The 19,330-nt window shown below is 40.1% G+C and overlaps 1 protein-coding gene and 1 long non-coding RNA gene across 4 annotated transcripts in view; both read left to right on the top strand.

The window, feature by feature from the left end:
• The window catches only part of LOC125391771 (uncharacterized), a 252,517-nt gene that overhangs the window by 93,993 nt on the left and 139,194 nt on the right, over positions 1–19,330 (top strand). The gene's annotated exons all lie outside the window — the stretch shown is intronic.
• On the top strand, positions 203–4,866 carry LOC148122093 (uncharacterized). The gene is made up of 3 exons (XR_015737804.1): positions 203–377; positions 2,038–2,089; positions 4,463–4,866. It is a non-coding gene; the product is annotated as an uncharacterized LOC148122093 (long non-coding RNA).

The raw sequence follows: 19,330 nt of genomic DNA, 5'->3' as shown, positions 1-19,330 counted from the left end.
AGAGCCACTCTCCCTACACCCGCTAGGAACCAAGCTCTTCCTAAGCTGCACGCAGTAGTCAGGGCCCTTGAGGACTCACTCATGAAGCCCGCTGTCAATCTCAGCAGTGCATTCCTTTCTAATCTGTACTATTGCTGCACTCGACATAAAGTTGTCCTGCTAGTTTTTTTTTCAAATCTGTGAACGCTTCTTTTTCAGTTCTTTGGATACGCCGGCCAAGAATTTGGAAACACCTGGCTGAGATCCCAAGCAACGATAACACTTTGCAGTTACTAATGAAAGGCTTTTGTGACAGCCAAATTTCTGTTGCTCTGAAAAATGTCGAAGACAAACAGCTTGAAAGGGAGAAAGTTTTATTTTGGGTCACGGTTTCTGAGGTTTGTCTAAATAAGGTTTTTTATTGTTCCTTGAGAATTTCATACACATATTCTATGTATTTGGTTCATAGTCACCCCCACCAAACTCTTACTGGCTCACCCTTCCTCACACCCCCTCCAGCTGCATGTACTTTTTGTATTTTTTATAACTCACTGAATCTAATTAGTGCTGGTCATATACACACAAATATGAGGCTCTTTCCTAGAGCATAGTCAACCTACCATGGGCCACACACTTAAAGGAAGCTGAGCCTCTTCTAAAAGCCATCAATTATTAATAGCACCTAAACTAAGAGTCAAGGCATAAGCAATGCTCTCCCATTTATGACACTATGTCACTCACGGCATATCATGCCTGATCTGTTGCTATTATAGCTCTCAGAATTCTCGGCTGGGCCAGATTTCTGATGACTTCTCTCTCTCTCAGTAGCCTGCACAGTACCTTCTGTTACTATGAAGACTGGCCAAGAGAAGGCTTCTAGGCCCATAATAGCTTGACTTCTCCAAGTCCTGTGACTGATTGTGTAGGTCTCAGAAATACCACCTGTCTCAGTCACTGTCCTATTGCCATGAAGAGCCACCATGACCAAGGCAACTCTTATGGAAGAAAGCATTTAATTGGGGGTTCGCTTACAGTTTCGGAGGTTTAGTCCATTATCATCATCGTAGGGAGCCCTGGCAGTATACATAATGCTGAAGTAGCAGCTAAGAGCTACATCCTGATCCTTGGGCAGGAGAGAGACTCTGGGTTTGGCATGGGGTTTTGAAACCTCAAAATCCACACCCAGTGACACACTGCCTTTAACAAGACCACACCTCCTAATCCTTTCAAATAGTGCCACTCCCTGATGTCTAAGTGTTCAAATATGCGAACCTATGGTGTCCATTTGCATTAAAACCACCACAGAGTCTTACCATTGAAGAGCAATAACAGCCTGCACTACTCTGGTGGTCTGTCTGACCAACAACTTGAAAGGAGATATTCAGTACCTGGTAGGGAGCTTTCTATTTGGCAATGTATGGCTTCTGAGCAAAGCACTGTCCTTCAGGTATAGATCACCCTGTTTAAACTGTTTTAATATGTCTGCTAATTTATCCATTAGGAAGTTTATCAAATAGTATGTTTCTATATCAAATATCTGTAAGAGTGTTAGCCAACTCTCCCCCTTCCCCTTTGGACCCCATTCCCATTATTTCTGTTCCCCTTACTCTTACCTGTATTATACTATCTCATTCACTTTAACTCTTTTTCCTTCCCCCAAATGGCCCCTTTCTAGCTTCCTGGCTTTAGTTTGTGGTCAGTCGGCTGCATGATTTGGGTACCCACAGTGAGGCACAGGAAGAAACTGTGGACCCCAAAGCAGCTTGAAAGGGAACAAAGCAGGGGCCAGATTCCAGGCTCCCTTTTAATGACACATTACTAATCACCTAGCTTCCCTTCCAGGAGACCCTACTTCTTAGTCAATCAAGGCTTAGTCCTCTCCTTTCTTTTGGCACCACTGGCTGGTAACCAAATCTTCAACATATGACCTTTGAGTGTCATTTAAGATACAAACTATAGTATTTTCTGATTCTGACCAAAAGATATCACTCCTATCCTTAGTGTCATGGCATGTGTGAAAGCGATTGATACTGTTATTTAATGTTCCTTTCCATACAGGAAGAATAAGCAGAGGCAAACACTGGTCTTAATTTTGTCCTGCAACCCAAAGGTAAACATTTAACAATGGGCAAAAAGGTAATATATAATATAATAATATATAATAAAATAACATGTAGGGCTGGAGAGATTGCTCAGTGGTTAAGAGCATTGACTGTTCTTCCAGAGGACCTGAGTTCAATTCCCAGCAACCAAATGGTGGCTCACAACATCTGGAATGAGATCTGGTGCCCTCTTCTGGCCTGCAGGCATACATGGAGGCAGAATGTTGTATACATAATAAATAAATAAATAAATAAATAAATAAATAAATAAATAGCATATAAAGCAGATTAATGCATTTTGGGCTGGGGGAGCCTTGGAGAAACGGCTCTGTGTGGAGAGAGCACAGTGGGCTGAAGTTTTAATACTATTCTGCTAGGTATAGATCTGTAGACCCACAGAATTCTGCTAGGTGTAGATCTATAGACCCACAGGGTTCTGCTAGGTGTAGATCTATAGACCCACAGCGTTCTGCTAGGTGTAGATCTATAGACCCACAGCGTTCTGCTAGGTGTAGATCTATAGATCCACAGGGTTCTGCTAGGTGTAGATCTATAGACCCACAGGGTTCTGCTAGGTGTAGATCTTTGAACCCACAGGGTTCTGCTAGGTGTAGATCTACAGACCCACAGGGTTCTGCTAGGTGTAGATCTACAGACCCACAGGGTTCTGCTAGGTGTAGATCTATGGACTTGTAGAGGCACAAAACTTCCCCTGCTTTCAGTTTCCTTCCTTATGAAGATGATTCTGGATTATCTAAAAACTATTATTGAGGATTCTCAAATTTTTATCTTGACAGGCAAGGAAAGTGAAAATAAAACTACCAACAAGAAACAAGCTGCAAAACAGAAAACTCTCATGAAACTGAGTTGTCAATCATGAATAAAATAAGGAACACTTTAATACGACAAAGATAGGAAGAGAATTTCATAAATATAAAATTCATCTGTAGATCAAACCCTTGGTCTTTGTCACTTCAGAAGTTAGCCTGTTTACCTTACGGTCCTGTTCCACCCTCCTAGTGGTCTGTGAAACTCAGACTGACCTCGCACAGCTTGCTGGGTGTTATTTGAGTGACAGATTAAGAATGCAGAAGGTTGGCTATGCTCTATCTCAGAGCAAAGAAAGTCAGCATTGGCAGAAGGCTGCAAATCCACGAGTGAGCAGCTCGCCCATGCTCTCTCCTTTCCCAAGTGATGAAATTCCATAGAGAACAAAACAGACACAAGACCTGACTTCAAGGAATTTATGTTCTAGCAAAGGTACTTGGAGTGTTAATAGATACTCAAGAAAACAGATCACACGTCAAAAACGAATTTCGACAGAACTCTTATGCTCCAGGGTAGGAGTGTGAAGATTAGAATAATTTGGCAAAATGAACAGAAATAAAGGAGAAATAATAGACTGGAAACAGGACAGGATCAGGAGGGATGTTCAGGGAATATTGAATCCGCTTGTTTAATCTTCCACACGCTTCTATACTTCACTCCAAAAGGGTAAGTGGGAGGCAACAGACCTTCATTAGCATGACGCACGGAACAGACTTGATTTCTCAGACCCTTCGTCCAGGTGGAGCAGAGATATTCAACACTCAAAATACTAATTAACCACACCCTAGGCAGGATCGCTCCTTTGTAGCCACACCTGCTGTTAACAACTTTAAGAGAACAAAAGTAAGCTCAAACCCTCTGACCTCCAGACACGGTGGAACGGACTCACATCTGTGGGTACCCCCACAACGTGTCATGTTGGCACAGAAGTTGAGGGCGAAACTAAAACATAGTGCCTAGGAAGAGAGAGTTACTCAACTGTGGAAAGTTACTGGGGTGTGGGGGTGAGGTGGTGTCTTCTGAGCAGAGTGCAGAAGGAATAGGAGAAAGTTAGGAGAGCCACATATGAGACAAGACCACTGTTGGCACAGAGAGTGGCTTTGGGTGCCAGAGTGTGATGGACACAGTTAGGGAGCAGCTGCGTACCAGAGAGATCAAGACGGAGAGAAAATCAGAAAAACAATAAAGACTATTTACAGGAGAAGAAAGGAAACACGTCCCCATGGTGGTGCTCTTGTCTTTGTTTTGGGGGTTCAGGATATAATACTATCCAGTGGGAAAATGGATAAATTTGGAAAGATTTTTCCAAAATATACACACTTTTATTTCATACATGAAATGTTTTTTTTCTCCATACTTAAACCCTTGCCTTCTAGTTCCCTCCAAACTAATGATTTATATTTTATGTTCCCCTAAAATTTTCCTTCCTAATTTGACTGTTAACATTGCTTTATATAACCCATGGAAAAGTTGTGTGTTAGTAAAGTGTGCAAAGTTATGCCTTTGTAACAAACACAACTGTCGGTCTTTATGGTTTAATGTAACTACTGCAGAGATCCAGTGTGTCAGCAGAGAATCTTTCACTATCTTGGATACCGGTTGAGAGACACTCGGCCACAACATTTGGATCCATGATTGTTGAGGCCAGAAAAGCATACCTTGTAATATCCACCAGTTTTCTTCACACTACATTGGTATAGGTCAAACGACCATGCCTAATGTTCAAATGAGGTAAGACCATGCAATTGTGTTATGTACCTGAAGAATAATATGTGGGGAAAATGAAACACTTGTAATAACTCTCCTAGTCCGGCTCTGGTTCTCACTAAATACTAGCTTTCCCTTGCTTTGATCTTAATAAGGTGAGCTTCTTTATCCCAGTTTCCCTTGCTTACCTCAACTGGAATTTTTATGAACTGTAATTCTGAATGGTTCAAGCAACTCATATGATGTTACATATTGCCTTTGGTATTTGCTATTATGAATACATACTTACTTTTTTTTTACCTTGGTGGGATAATCTTTGTAGTTAGAAAATCAATCAAAAATGATCTTAAAGAAAAATCCATCTCCTCAATCTGCACATAGAAACAGAACACCAGATGCTTCCTGTAGGCCTCTTTGGCTTTCACATGTCTGCTTCTTTCCTTGTCCTTTTTTTGTTGTTGCATTTTTTGTTTGTATTGTGTTCTAACCACTTCTTTTAAGATATATATTCTTCTCTTATTAAATAAGTATTCTTTGAAAATGTCATACATGTATACAATGCATCTTGACCGTGTCCACCGGACGACCTCCCTCTCAGAATTCCACACCACATCTCCCTCCCAACCTTATGTCTTTGTTTTTAAATTAATAACCCACCGAGTCCAATTACTGCTGCCCATATGGGCATGGGTGTGGGTGATCCACTGGGGCATGGGCAACCTACCAGCAGTTTCCAAGGAAGTGTAATTCTCCCTCCCTTAGCAGCCCTCCGCTGCCAATAGCTCAGCAGTTCGGGGTATGTCCCTCCTCCACTGATGCTGGAATTGAGACTGGCTTGGTCCTGTGCAGGTCCTGTGCAAGTGAGCACAGCTGGTCTGAGCTTTGGAGCGCAACAGCCATGGAGAGTCTGGTAGACAGCACTGCACCGCTCTGCTCCTTCCTCTGGCTCTTTCTGCTCTTCGTTCTGCAATGTTTCCTGAGCACTTTGGCCACTTTTTAATCTCTTCATTGGCTGTTACTCACTATGAAAGTAAGTGTCTCTGACAAATGTTGAGAGCTGCACGACTCTCCCGGCAGAAACACAAATCTACGTTTAGAAGGCAGTTTGACTATCTATTTCTTTCAGGCCTTTTCCGGCCTTCGATTTTCTGACTCATTACACACATACTATGCCTATCTATAGCTATGTTTTTTAATAAATATGGCAGTGCCCGAAGGCAATTCTAGACTCTCTCTCTTGCCTGAAGCCTAGCCAAAAGTTGACGTCGTCATTTGTTACCAACGAGAGGGCAGTAGCAGCAAGGACTTCACCTTTGGTCTAGGGCATCAATGAGCAGCAAAGCCAAATAGTGAATGACCTCCAGTTCTTAAGGCATCTGCTCTATTGATTGATGTTCCCAAAGGAAGTCAAGTATGTGGGGCACACAAAGCTTATCTCACAGAAGATGAGATTACAGTATTGGCTCCTCTCATTCCAGTGCTGCTGTACAATATCATGATGAGAGCTAGCAGTAATGTATGCACTGCATGTTCCAGAGTCGCTAGAGAGAGGATTTTAACATTTGTACTACAAAGGGATGACAATATAGTACCCCAAACAATGATTAAAAAATGTACATATGAGTCAAACAATCGCAATGTACCTCGTAAATATGTAAATATATTTATAAAATTGTAAGTACTAACGTTAATGCCATGATAACAAGTCAGTAGCAAATAAAATACAATAACAGTTAAGTGATGCCGCCTCTGACGTCTCAGAGCTAGAGACTGCTCTCCTCCGCCAGCAGGACAAAGGCACAAGTGCGCAGGAGCAAGAGAGCAAACACAGCGTGAGGCCTGGGGGAAAAACTTAGGTTTTCAAATACACACTTTCAGAGAACTAGGAGTTGGAGTAGCCTTTCATTTGCTTGTTAAATAGTGGAGCTGTTTTTCCGTTTTGTTCTTTCTCATGTGCACTTCGACACTGCATCTCCTAGAGGGGGCGTACAGGTACCATTAACAAATAAAGGAAGAATTGGAATCTCCTGGGTTTTTTTGTCCAATAGGTGGCAGTGTTGTGCCGCTAATCTCTTTGGAACCCGCACAGCCACTCAGGCTCTCGGTCTGGTTTTAGTTTCAGGTGCCTTCATTTGTAATTCCACCCGTTTTTCACAGAATAGGGCAGACACGAGAGGTTCAGACGTCACTTTCTCAGAACACTTCGTTTCTGAGAAGGCCTGTATGGCTGTTGAGTCAATTTCCGTCCTAGCTTTTACTTTAGTAAATGATAAAAGCTGGACAGGCTGAGAAAGAGTTCCTTGTTTCAGCCTCATTTATGTTAGTTAATAGTGGAATTGTAATTCATACCACCTGACTTAATTAATTAATTAATTCTCTTGCGCATTGAGACAGCGGCATTTACAGAATCTGGATTTCACGCTTTTTATGCAAAGCTTGAGGTGGGGGTGAGAGGGAGGGAAAGGGAGAGGGAGAAAGAGAGAGAGCAAGCAAAAATGAGATCCTTTTCTTTAATTAAAATATCTAATTATATATGCGTGTGTATGCATCCCACTATTAATAATCTAATTCCACACATATTTTAGAGAGCTGAGAGTTAAAAATAAAAGCAACAAGCCAGCAATAGCATTATGGAACTATGTATCAAAAGTTACTTATACTAGGCAAGATGTGGTCTCAACCTAAGTGTCCATCAGTAGATCAATGGATTTTAAAATGTGGCACACAAGCTCAGTGGGCACTATCCACCCACAAAGGGACAGCATTTTTTCATTTGTAAAACATGGATAAACTTACTCAATATTGTTAAATGGGATGAACCGGGAACAGAGGACAAACACGCCATGATCTCACAGTTGGACTATAAATAGAATAAAGTATAAACAAAATGAAAATATAAATAAAAGGTGTTTAAAGCATGGGATTGAAAGGTGATTGGCAGAGGCTGAAAACCATGGGGTAGGTGGGAAGTGGACATGATCTGGTCAGCAGGGGAAAAGACACAGTGAGACAGCACACTTCTGGTGGTCTACCACAGGATCTAATAACTGTGCTCCGCGGTGGCATGTTACAAACTTCAAAATAACCAGAGAACGGGATGTATAATAGAATTATGTATCACACCGACCCTCATGATTATCAACAACTGCTTACCAATTTAATAAAGTCACCTAAAATACAGTAAACAAGATGCTATATCTGTGAGAATTTAGCATATGCTAGACCCTCTTCTGAGCGAGTGCTTGATTCTTGTAGCAATTCCATGGAGTGAGAACAATTACTCTGTCCATTTTACCACTGAGGAATGGGGACTTCAAGGAGCCATGCCACAGCCCAGTGGGGATCCGGTCCTGGCAGGGTGTCTGTGCCTACAGTAACAGCTGAAGCTGACCAAGAACTCAACAAGCATGTGCTTATGTCCTTGGTATACATTATGGCAATTAATTTTCTTGCTGACATTTTGGACTAGGCTCACTCTTCTCTTTATGTTACTTGTGTTTCCCATAGGAGTTAAACTGCCTTTCTTGAAAAAATACAAATCCATTCACCTCTCAACTCCTTGAATGTAAGCATACAGATTTGTGCAAATACAAATTTATTAATTTAATGCCAAGTAACCCCTAGAGTGCTGGTAATTTGCTTTCATGAATGTATTGTGTAACTTTTTCCATCAGTTGTGCAGGTTACGTTTCAACTAAGACTTTAGGAGACGTCCGAAAAATGCATTTAAAAATCTTTATTGCTTTCTTTTCAAAATAAAATATTTCAGCACAGGGTGAGTGATCAAATGGCTAACTGGGGAATCTTTGAAATTTTGCTCATTTTGATTCGTCAATATACCACAAAGCTTTTAAATGGGGATATTCTTTTATTTAAAATAGGGAAACCACACACATGTACACATACATACACACACCTCTTTCACAGAAGACTTTTAAAAAGTTAGTATTTGGCTGTATGTATTAAAACAAAACAGAAAAATTATAAACTCTGGCCATCTATAATTTTCCTTAGATATGAAAAACTGTAGAAAAATTTAATGCAGAAAAAAATCTGGAGGGAGATGAGATTGAACATAAGAAACAAAAAGAATGAAAGAGTGAGGGGTGGTTTGTTGATTTCTAATCAGAGCGTAAGTTAGCAAGAGCAAAACATATAGTGATCTTTTTAGACATTTAACCCCCTTTGACAAGCATTTTCCTCATTGTTGAGGAATGGGATATTGTGACTGATACTTGCCATGGTTACTTGTAAACGCCATACAGCTGAGTTGTAGAGTCCCTAATTAGACATCTGGCCTTTTCCATGGAGGCTGAAAAGATTTTTTTAAAAAGGGAAATGACTAAACGTTGTAAATATGTATTTAAAGTTCTGCTAAAATGATGGAAAAATATTATTGCTCTCTTTGTTGCAATTTAGACCAATAATAAGTTGTTAGAATTCTGAAGTTTATTTATCTAGAATTGAACTAATAGCTAAGCATTTGTTCAAACCTCAAATCATAGTCCGAATTATGGAAAATATTCTTGGACTCCCATGATTATTTTCAGAGAACTGAAAAGCAATTCCTCATTTCTTTTTGCTTTTAAAAAGAAAAACACAAATGAAAAGGAATCCTTTAAAATAATTTTGGACTTACAAAAGGAAAAGTGCATGGCTCTCTAAATTGTTTGGAGTAGGCTTTCCTGTGTTTGTTATGTGTTACTTTTCAGGTTTTATTGCTAATTTTCTACTAAGAGGGAATAAAACACGCACTTCTGGATGTAAAATCTTACAGCACTCCGTCTTGGGTTGTGAACTTTCTCTGCTTTCTGGAGATACCCTAACACCAATTCTAGCTTTACTGTGCACCACTGAATATCCTACAGAAGCATCTAAACAAATTACATTCTTCACAGCAATGTGCGATCAGAAAGGGGAGATTTAGAGTGTGCATTTTAACCATGCCCATCTGAGAAACCAGAAAGAATGCCCACAACTCAAGTTAGTTATGTTGGGACTCAAGCACCTTCGCACTCTTAGAGGGAGAAGATGTGATTCACACATTTTCTGGAAGCCATTTGAGTAACTTGTATTAGACAAAATAAAGCAAAAACATTTTTAAAGTATATATTCTTTTTGACTCTGCAACTTTACCCCTGAGTTTATATTAAGGAAACCAATGGATATTTTTACAAGGATATATGGATATTCATCACCTTGTTGTTTATAGTAATGAAACAGAATTCAAAATAACCCAGTGCCCATCAATCAAGGATTGATTAAATAAATGGTTATTCATCTGGACAACAAGATATTATACAATCATTCAAGAGAAACTATTTATTAACTTAGAGAATGACCATGACATATTGTTAAATGACAGAAAGAGAATGCAAATGTTGATGTCTTGTGGAAAGAAATGTGAATTTAGGTATGCAAGAACATTGGGCTAGTTATGAGGGCTGGTCTGCTAATTTTAAATTAATCACAGTCTCATAGAAAAGTCTACATACTACCTTATTTTCTTTATTATTACTTATCATACTTTCTGAATATATATTTATATATTTACTTAGAGAATTAAGACTTTTACTTTACAGATACACAAGAAAAGACATTAGAAAGAGGTCCTTAAATAATAACCATAGTTTGCTCACTTAGCCTTTCAAACAATCTCTTTGGCTCTTAATTTAATGTTCCTCACACTGTTTTATGCAAGTTCCTGTACTCTGTACTGTATTTGATGACTGTTTCATCTTGGCAGTTTTCTCCCCTGTATCAACTCCTCTTTTCCCTTTCATCCTCTGGATCTCATTGCATCCTTCTTTCTCTTCTTCTGTCTACCTGCTCTCTACACTTCTTTCCTTGGTTTCCCTCTACATCCCCTAGCTTGCAGAAGATTTCTTGGCTTGTCCTCTCTATAAACTCAAGCATACATGCTTCCTTGTGTTACCAATGTGTGTAAGAACATTCTACTCAACATGGTTTGTTCCTTACTATCACAGATTGTTTTTTCCTGGAAAAATGGCGAATAAACTTTTCACTAAAAAGTCCAGTAGCCTTGGATTATAAAAACCTATTTTTATGTTGTATTCTGATTGTCCTCAATATGCATAAATTGTGATATATTTATGGCTAAGAGTCTGATTTGTGGTGTAAATCCAACTTGTGTTTATCTTTACCTCTACTGACAATAGCCCAGCTACGGAACCAGTCTAAAAACCCAGGTATGTACACATACATGGGCACACACAATGGAGTTTTAATCAACAGCTAAGAAGAATGAAATTATGTTACTGGAAGAAAATTGGTAGACTCATATGGAAATGAATATCTTAAGTAAAGTAAGTCAAACAGACAAATACTGCACATTTGATGTGGAAGCAAAAGGAGGGTTATGTGGAGGAAATAGAGAAAACTAGGAAGAAGACAAAATATTGCAAATTTTCTCCTATATGTGGAATCTAGATTTAATATATATACATATATATGATATAAAATCAGAAGGGGGATTCTTATAGAAATGAGGGGTACCAGCAGAATGAGACAAGATGGATGGAGGCAGTATTGGTGGTGATCTTGAGGAGGACACAGTGATACATATGTATGTAAAATGTCATGACAAAGCCCATTGTTCTGCGTACTAACTAAAACAATAGAAGTATAAAAGAGATTATATAAGATAAACCTTAGAATAGTAACAGGAATACAGTACACATCCAATAGCAATTTCAGTTATATTCTATCCAGATGTGCCTTACTTTACTTACGTAATCATTTTTTCTAGACATTTTAGCTCTGCCTGTACTTCATTACTATAAAGAGAGTGGTAGCAAACACATTGGGCACAAATGAAAGGCTTTGTGTTTTAGATTACTGGGTTTAATTTTTACACATAATCCACTAAGTGTAACTTCTCAGAATTAAGATGCAAGGATTAAAGAGACGGGGATCTCATTCTCGGGAAAGATGTTCCTCACATGACAGCTCACACCTGAACGGGCGTCCACAGCTAGGCATGCGCAGATCCTTCCTGCGCCATGTTGTGTGACGTCAGGTGTTTCTGTGATTGGGAACTTCACAGTTGCAAAATAGGACTTGGGTTTATTTCAATAAGCATATCTTTGTCCATTCATAATCATTTTTCCAAATGCTTATCTATACATTAAACTTCAGCTTGCATATCTAGATCCTTCCATAGTATCCAGAAATAAACTAGCAATATGCGGCACAATATTCCAGCCATCCCTACTTAACTGTCAGAAAAAGCAAGTTTCTCAGGACAAGATCTTGGGGTCATCATCTAATCTTTTCTCCTACCCCCTTTCCTCTTAAAATACAGTCCATCATCAAACCTGAACATTTTCTTTAACATCTGAAATAAGATTCATTCAAAGCCAATCCTGTTGCAACGAGGCAGGAATGGGTTTTTCTGACTCTTGTGTTCTACACCTCAGTTATTGGAACATCATTTGGTGTATATTGTTAAAAATAATTGAGGGTAGGGGGTGCAGCTCAGTAGTAGAGAACGCTGAGTTGATCCCCAGCACCATAGGGCAAAATAAAAGTTGAACTTTATGATCAGATTAATTTCCTGTATACAACTTACACTGGGTAAAGCTCAATTAGATTTTTTTCTATGCAAAAATACTTTGCATTCAATTTCCAGTACGTTGCTTTTATGTTTGCAAGTAAATCCAATTTCCATTCTTTTTACCTTGATTCTTTGTTTGGATCTGGAGACACTTTTCAAAAGGCTGAAAATGAACAGAAATCTCGCTCTGCCAGCCTCATTTAGAAGAATGTAGTTTTCCCGTAAGGATCTGAGCCGCACATTGAGTCTTGTAGCTTTCCATTTGCTGAAAACGCTGAGTGCAGCAGGTGCTCTCTACTCAATGCAAGGACACCGCCTGCTTCCTGAACTCTACCCCCGGGGTCTCCACAGTGGCCATGTGCAAATACTTGATGATCACATCCTGCTCAGTTTTAAAAGCATTTTATTTTTTTATTAACACCTAATATAGATAGATAATGCACAATATGATGCTTTGATCCGTGACCGTATTAGGTGTTGATCATCTCAGGGTACAACACGTTCAATCATTTCATTATATCAAAGAACTTTTCACATCATACACACACACACACACACACTGAATGTAATTCACAGTAAACCGCTCTCTATTTCAGTTTTTATTTTGAACACCAGGGAAGACCCTGAATGCTGCAACACTGTGAGCAACTTATACTTCAACAGGAGTTAACTCACTGTTCACAGTCCCTAATGTCCAAAGCCAATCAGATTTAGGTTAAGGGAAAGGAATGAAGCCAGTTAAAAAGCTTTCATGAAGGCTGAGATGATGGAGAAATTAGGAAGACTACTTTGTACTCAGTAGTACCCTTAAAAAAAATGAGGAATGAGAAGTCGAGTCCTCAGAAAGGGAAAGAGCTGCTTCACGTGTCCCTGGCTCCCGCCTGCACTGGAACTCTACAAGAACCGCTGCTGTTACAGCCGGATTACTGAATTTAGAGCTGAGTTCTCAATGTCTAAATGCTCCTTGGACACTGAAATTGCTTGTTACTTCTTGGGAACTACGGTTATTCTGGATGACTGATTCCAATTATTCCCTTTACCCCTAACTAACTGCCAGCAAAATCAGGGCTTAAGTCTGAAATTTCTAATTCCAAAGGTTTTTCCTCATTCTCCATACTAGGGCTACCTCACAGCCTATTCACCTGGACTAGTCAATAGTCATTATTAATAATGAGGTCAACATTAATACAACCAGATCAATAACAGGTGTTATCACTAATGGGTTGTTGAAATCAGTTGTATCACAGGCATTGCACAAAACAGGAACTAGGAGCTGGGTGATCCATTCCCACACTCTTGGTTTTGCTTTTCAGTCTCTCCTAAGCTGATTTCTGTCTCTCCGTGGCACTCATTGCGCCCCTCACCTGACCTCCAGAACGAAACTGCTTTGTAGGCGATTACCTCTGGCCACCTTAGATCTCTGTAAACAGAGGTTATTTTTGCATTTACATCTAGAAAAAGGGTTTCAAAACACAAATTCTATTATGCTTCTTCAATACTTAAAACACGACAGTGACTTCCCAGGTGTGTTCCAACAGAGAGGAGCTTGTTGGTGCTGCCTGAGTAGTTTCAAGTCCTCTTTGAGGCTCTAATCCTGTCCCTTCTGCTCCACTGTCTGCCTTTCAGCCAGCTTGTCCGTGAATGTGCTGGGTTTCCCCATCCTTCCATCTCTTTGTCTGTAATGGAACCTCTCTGCAAACTTGCTTCGCCTATAGAATTGCTGCCTAATCTTCATATCTCAGCTTGAGTGTCATATCCTTGGGAAAGCCCATCTTGATCCCATATTTTGGCTGAATTTATCACAGCCTTTGCTGGCATTTCCTCTCTCTAGAGCACTTCACATTTGTTAGTGTGGTTCTTTGATTCCTATCTCCCCTGCCCCTTTAAGTTGGGAACTCTAACAGAACCACAAACATGTCTGTTTTGTTTACTCTGGTTCCCTGGTGCTTGGAATATGATACTTATTCACAATTATTTGGTAGATAAATATGCTTAGTGGATGTGTACTGGGGTAACTGCTGCATCACACAATACACCTGCAGATCGGTGGCTAAAAGTAGAAACTGCAGCTGTATTATACTTTATTTCCAGTGCTGAACACATGCCTGGGTTAGTAAAGTATGCTGGCTAACATTTACACAGATTCCTTTATCTGATTCTCTTGTTACTTGGTAGCACAACAGAGTGGAGACAGAAGGGGAAACAGTTTTGATGAAGTATCATGAAGTGAGAAAGGTCTGTAGTTTCTCTGCTAGTGTTCCCAGGAGGTAAAATAAAAATACATTGCAGACGAATGAACACGATACACGTCTTTCATTAGGTCCTTGTAAAGGCCGAGTTTCACGGCAGTGTAACCCAGAAATTCCATTCCAACATTCCCCAAAGAAATGAACAAAATGAATATGCTCTCCTTCTCTCCCTTTTCCTTCCCTGTATGTGTATAGATATACATATATAACATAACACGCACACACATATATAATAGAAGTATTGAAAAAAGGCCGATGAGAGCCACTGGTGTGCAGTGCTATTCTGATAATCACTTTTAATAACTGCATTTATCCCATTCTTCCCTGCAGTCTTCTGTGAAAGCCGCATTGGAATCTGGTTATAACTGGAATTGATTCTGAAGCGTCCTTGCTCCTGTTTATTATTACTCCACCGTTCTTAGCACATTACTCAGGAAGACCTGGGCTCTTCGCTCCCCAGATCTCATTGTTACATCCCTGGACCACTTCTCCTTTGCGCTTTGGATATTCTTCCTACTTCTTCTCCTTAAATATAGGTCCACACAGTTCTCCTTCCGCAAGAAGGGGGTCGCCTCTTCACAAACTGCTAATACCAATAAAGACCACTGGTCCATCACAATACACACCTGTCAGGGGCTTAGGGTAGAAATTAGGAATAGTCAGAGATTAGTACAAACCACTATTAATAAACAGAATGATTACAGTCCCAAGCAGACCTTCAGTGTCTCCATCACCAACACTCTGCCCTTGCTCCAGCTCAGCTACTTGCTAGTTTTTTGTCGTTCATTGCAAATGTCTCTGACCAGCCAGCAGCTGCTTGTCTCTGCTGGTTTTCTATTGAGACTGCCCTCTTTCTAATTCCTAACTACAATGTTGCAATCCTTAGGTCCTAATATTTTAAAGGTTTCTTCTGCATAGAGAATGAGCTCAAGTTCCTCAGTCAGCCCTTCAAGGTCACGACATGGCGTCCACTTGACATTTTAACCCTGTTTCCTAGTGTTCTCCTGTCTCTTAATCCTACATTCCAAACAAACGAAACCAACTGTTTTTCCCCCTCCCACCCATTCTGACCCAATTGAAACTGCTCACAATTTGCTTCCTGACTTTCCCAACGGAATGCATCTCCCCAGCTAGAGACATGCCCAGAGCTTTTCTCGATGCTCCCTGAGGGAACAGAGTGTTTCTCTCCTGTTTTAATTACTCCTGCATTTACCCTCTGCCCCCTCATCAGCTGCTTGCTCCTAGAGGGGAAGGGCATCTCAATTTGATTTATCTTTGTGTCAGCCCCTCATAGTGCCTCATAGAGGGCCTTGAACAGAGTTGAAACTAAATGAACATTTGTTTACTTAACTAATGAAAGCCACATGGGAGAGAAATGTAAGTTAAACAGAAATACAGATATTTAGACCTAGGTCATTCCTTAGCACTTCTATTACTGCACGGTTAATTTTTGTCATGTGTGTGCTATTGCTGAACCCTTCATTCCCCCCTCTGCTGCAAGTCCCTTTACACCAGTCGTGTCTTTAAACTCTGGCAAAGGATTCTTTTAATGTGTGGGTTACAGAGCACAGGGATAGCTCTAGGAGGCCAGATGGAAGATCGGCTTTAGCAATAGCACCAGCACATAGGTGAACACGGTCACTCTCCATGGCTTCTGTAAACTCCATCACTTGGGTGGGAAGCCGACTGTCCCAGAGGACTTTCCTCAGAATACCACTTCTGAGTTGAAGTAATATCAGGAAATCGGCATCAGGCTATTTTCTCTTATTAAGTGCCCTTTTAATCTCTAATTCATAAACCATTTCATATGACAACAGACCCTCTGTAGTAGAGTTCAGCTGTTTTAGGGTAAAGTGTCTGTTTATTGTGGAAGGAAGTATTGAACAAATTCAAAGCTAGCACTGATCTTGGGTTCTCAACCAATGTTCTTATTATAGCACTAGAAAAACTGATGTCCAGAAATGCAAGCCCTTAGTTTGGGGAATACAGATAATTAAAAGAACTGAGAGGGGGACCTCCTCCTCCCCCATCCAGAGCTTGTGGATCACGAGAGATTCTGTGTAAGATAGTTGCTGCAGCGTGTGTTCTTGTATTCCTCCTCTTTATCACGGTAAGAATAACTGTCTTCTGTTCTGCACATGTGTGCAGTGGCATGCACGCGGACACACATGTAAGACAGAGAGAGAATAAAAATGTAATTTAACATTTTTAAAAATCACAATTACAACATTGCTTGTATGTGCTGTCTGGCACATACAAGTGATGGACATGTTCACCTTGTTCTGTCACCACCTCCTCAGTAGTACTAATTCCACTTCATGGGTGATGGAACTAAACTGTTAGTATCGTAACCAATAGCTTCCCCCTGGAGGAATTTTTATTTCAGTGCATCCCACGGTAGCTCCCCTTCTCCCTTCCACTTAGATTGAGCTGAATCCACTCAATCAAACCCTGATTTCTGTAGGCTAATGCAGGGAAGATTAAGAGAAAGTAAAGATCTTCCTCACAGCTCCCAGGTTGCTTCTCATTCTTTTTGGTGTATTTGGGGGTCCTGTGGGTTCTATCATACAACTGTCTTGTCTCCTAGGGCTACCTGCAGCAGAATCCTTGATCCTACCCTTTGTGACCTTGATATCCGGCATACTATAAGCCCTGTGACTTGCCACAATTTAGCAACCTTGGTAAGCACAGTTGTCACCAGAGCCATCACTAGTTCAGGCAGAGTGGGTGGTAGGGGCTCTCTCCTTAAGAGGAGACTGGGTAGGGGGTGTTTCTGTGTCAAGATATCTTGGGTAGCTTGTGGTTGATTTTTCCCCTCCATGGTGGGATTCATTTTATGGCTTCATATCCTCAGGCCTTCCTCCTCTTTGGTACTGAAGTAAGCACAACCGCATTTTCCAGTGTCTTTCTAAGGAATCTGGGACGCTTAATTGAGCTTATTCCTGCAGCATGCAAAATGGACTCAGTTTGAATGGTCCTGTGATTCTGTTTGGTGTAAGATGTTGCTTCATCAAGATACAAGGGAAAATGACTGCTGAACCTTGTCAAGACAGGGTAGGACCGTCTTTCCAATTTTCCTGTTTCTGAAAATGGTCTGTCAGATATCCTGGGTCCATAGCCAAAGTTGGTTGCCCCAACATTGCAGAGAGACTTTGAGTGACTCTCCAGGCAGCCAATTGTTTCTGCTATTTCTTGCATCCTTGGGAAGTCATTTGCTTGCATGCCTTGCTTACTCAGGTAATATTAGTTTCCTTCTCAGGTCTTTGATGGGGTTGAAAACTAGATTATCATAGTGATGTAGGAGGTCCTTCTGTCTATGTGCTACTTTCATTGGTTTAATAAAGAAACTGCCTTGGCTGTTTGATAGGGCAGAACTTAGATAGGTGGAGTAGACAGAACTGAATGCTGGAAAGAAGGGCAGTGTGGCAGATGCCATGAATCTCCTGCCTGAGACAGGCGTAGGTTAGAATCTTGCCAGTAAGCCACAGTCATGTGGTGATACAGATTTAAAAATAATGAGTTAATCAAGATGTGAGGGTTAGCCAATAGGAAGCTAGAGCTAATGGTCAAGCAGTATTTTAATTAATACAATTTCTGTGTGTTTATTTCAGGTGTAAACTAGCCGGGCAGCCAGGATGAAAAGCAGGCCCACTCATTCCTGTTACATCATAGTTATAATTCTCTCATATTGTAGCTAGGGCATATTAGGTACAAATCTTAGACTCTTCAGTATAGAAGAGCTATTAGAATAATCTCTGTTATTTGTCAATTACCTGTGGTCTGGATATTTAGAATGTGTTTCTTACTTGATGTTGTTCTTGTTGGCTGTAATTTCATCTTTGTTTATGTTATTACTTTTTCTTTCTTCTGCACAATACTTGATAGTTGTTCTTTTTGCATATAGTTTTATGTTAGGATTAGAACCTTCATATTTAGAAAAAATGGAAATGTTGGGGATTTTGATCTATTTAGCCAATGGCTTTTGGAGATTATGAACCCTAGGGTGTGGTCTTGTCTATGAACACAACAGTTTGTAAACTGAGGAAGAGAGTCTTGCCCTCTCTTGCTCCTGCACTCTTTTGGGTGGTCAAAGCAGAGCAGGCAGCTTGCTCTTCACCCCTAGACAGAATGACTGAATGAAGATAGTTGGATCAGCAATGGCATCTAAACTGTTCTGTATCAGTGAGTGCTTACCCCATATATATATATATATATATATATATATATATATATATATATATATATATATATATTCTTGAGAGCCCTTTAAAAAAAGATGTTGCTTCACTAATGATGCATGTTGGAAATTTTAAAATCTGACCTGTGAGTTTCTAGTCATTTAAAGCAAGACTGTGCTCCCTGTACGAGCATCTGTCTCACGTCCTCTGCTCACTATCCAGCTGTAGAAGCATAAAGAGGTTTTGAAGACTCCTTAATAGTGGTGACTCTGGACACTGTCTTAATGACTTATTTATTAGCTGCTTGATTTCGGATACTTTACTTGATTTCTCAAAAATCTCCATTTCTCTTAGACCAAGTAAGCGTTGTAATAGGTTTGTGGTGACTAAATTGGATAATGTGGTGCTAAACACAGTGTATGTCAATAGTTGGTTCTTAGTAAGTACTAGCAATTATTATTATATCATAATGCCATTACCCAACAGACAATGGAGGCTCTGGACAGCATACAGACAGGTATCAGAGCAAGTTAAGGGTACAGTCATAACTACAGCACAGAGAATATTTTCTTGTCATGATTCTTGCCAGATATTATCCTTATGTGCCTACAAATCTTGGGTTTATAAACAAAGTTTCAGTTACCTACAATTTAAAATCAAATCACACAGGGCTAAGGGAGCAATGGGATTTGCTCAGTTGAAAAGTGTTGC

Source organism: Myodes glareolus, chromosome 5, assembly GCF_982192425.1.
Source record: "Myodes glareolus chromosome 5, mMyoGla1.1, whole genome shotgun sequence".
In the NCBI taxonomy this organism is placed as follows: domain Eukaryota; kingdom Metazoa; phylum Chordata; class Mammalia; order Rodentia; family Cricetidae; genus Myodes; species Myodes glareolus.
Note: the sequence above shows the minus strand (reverse complement) of the source record. Positions and strands in the feature narration are given on the sequence as shown.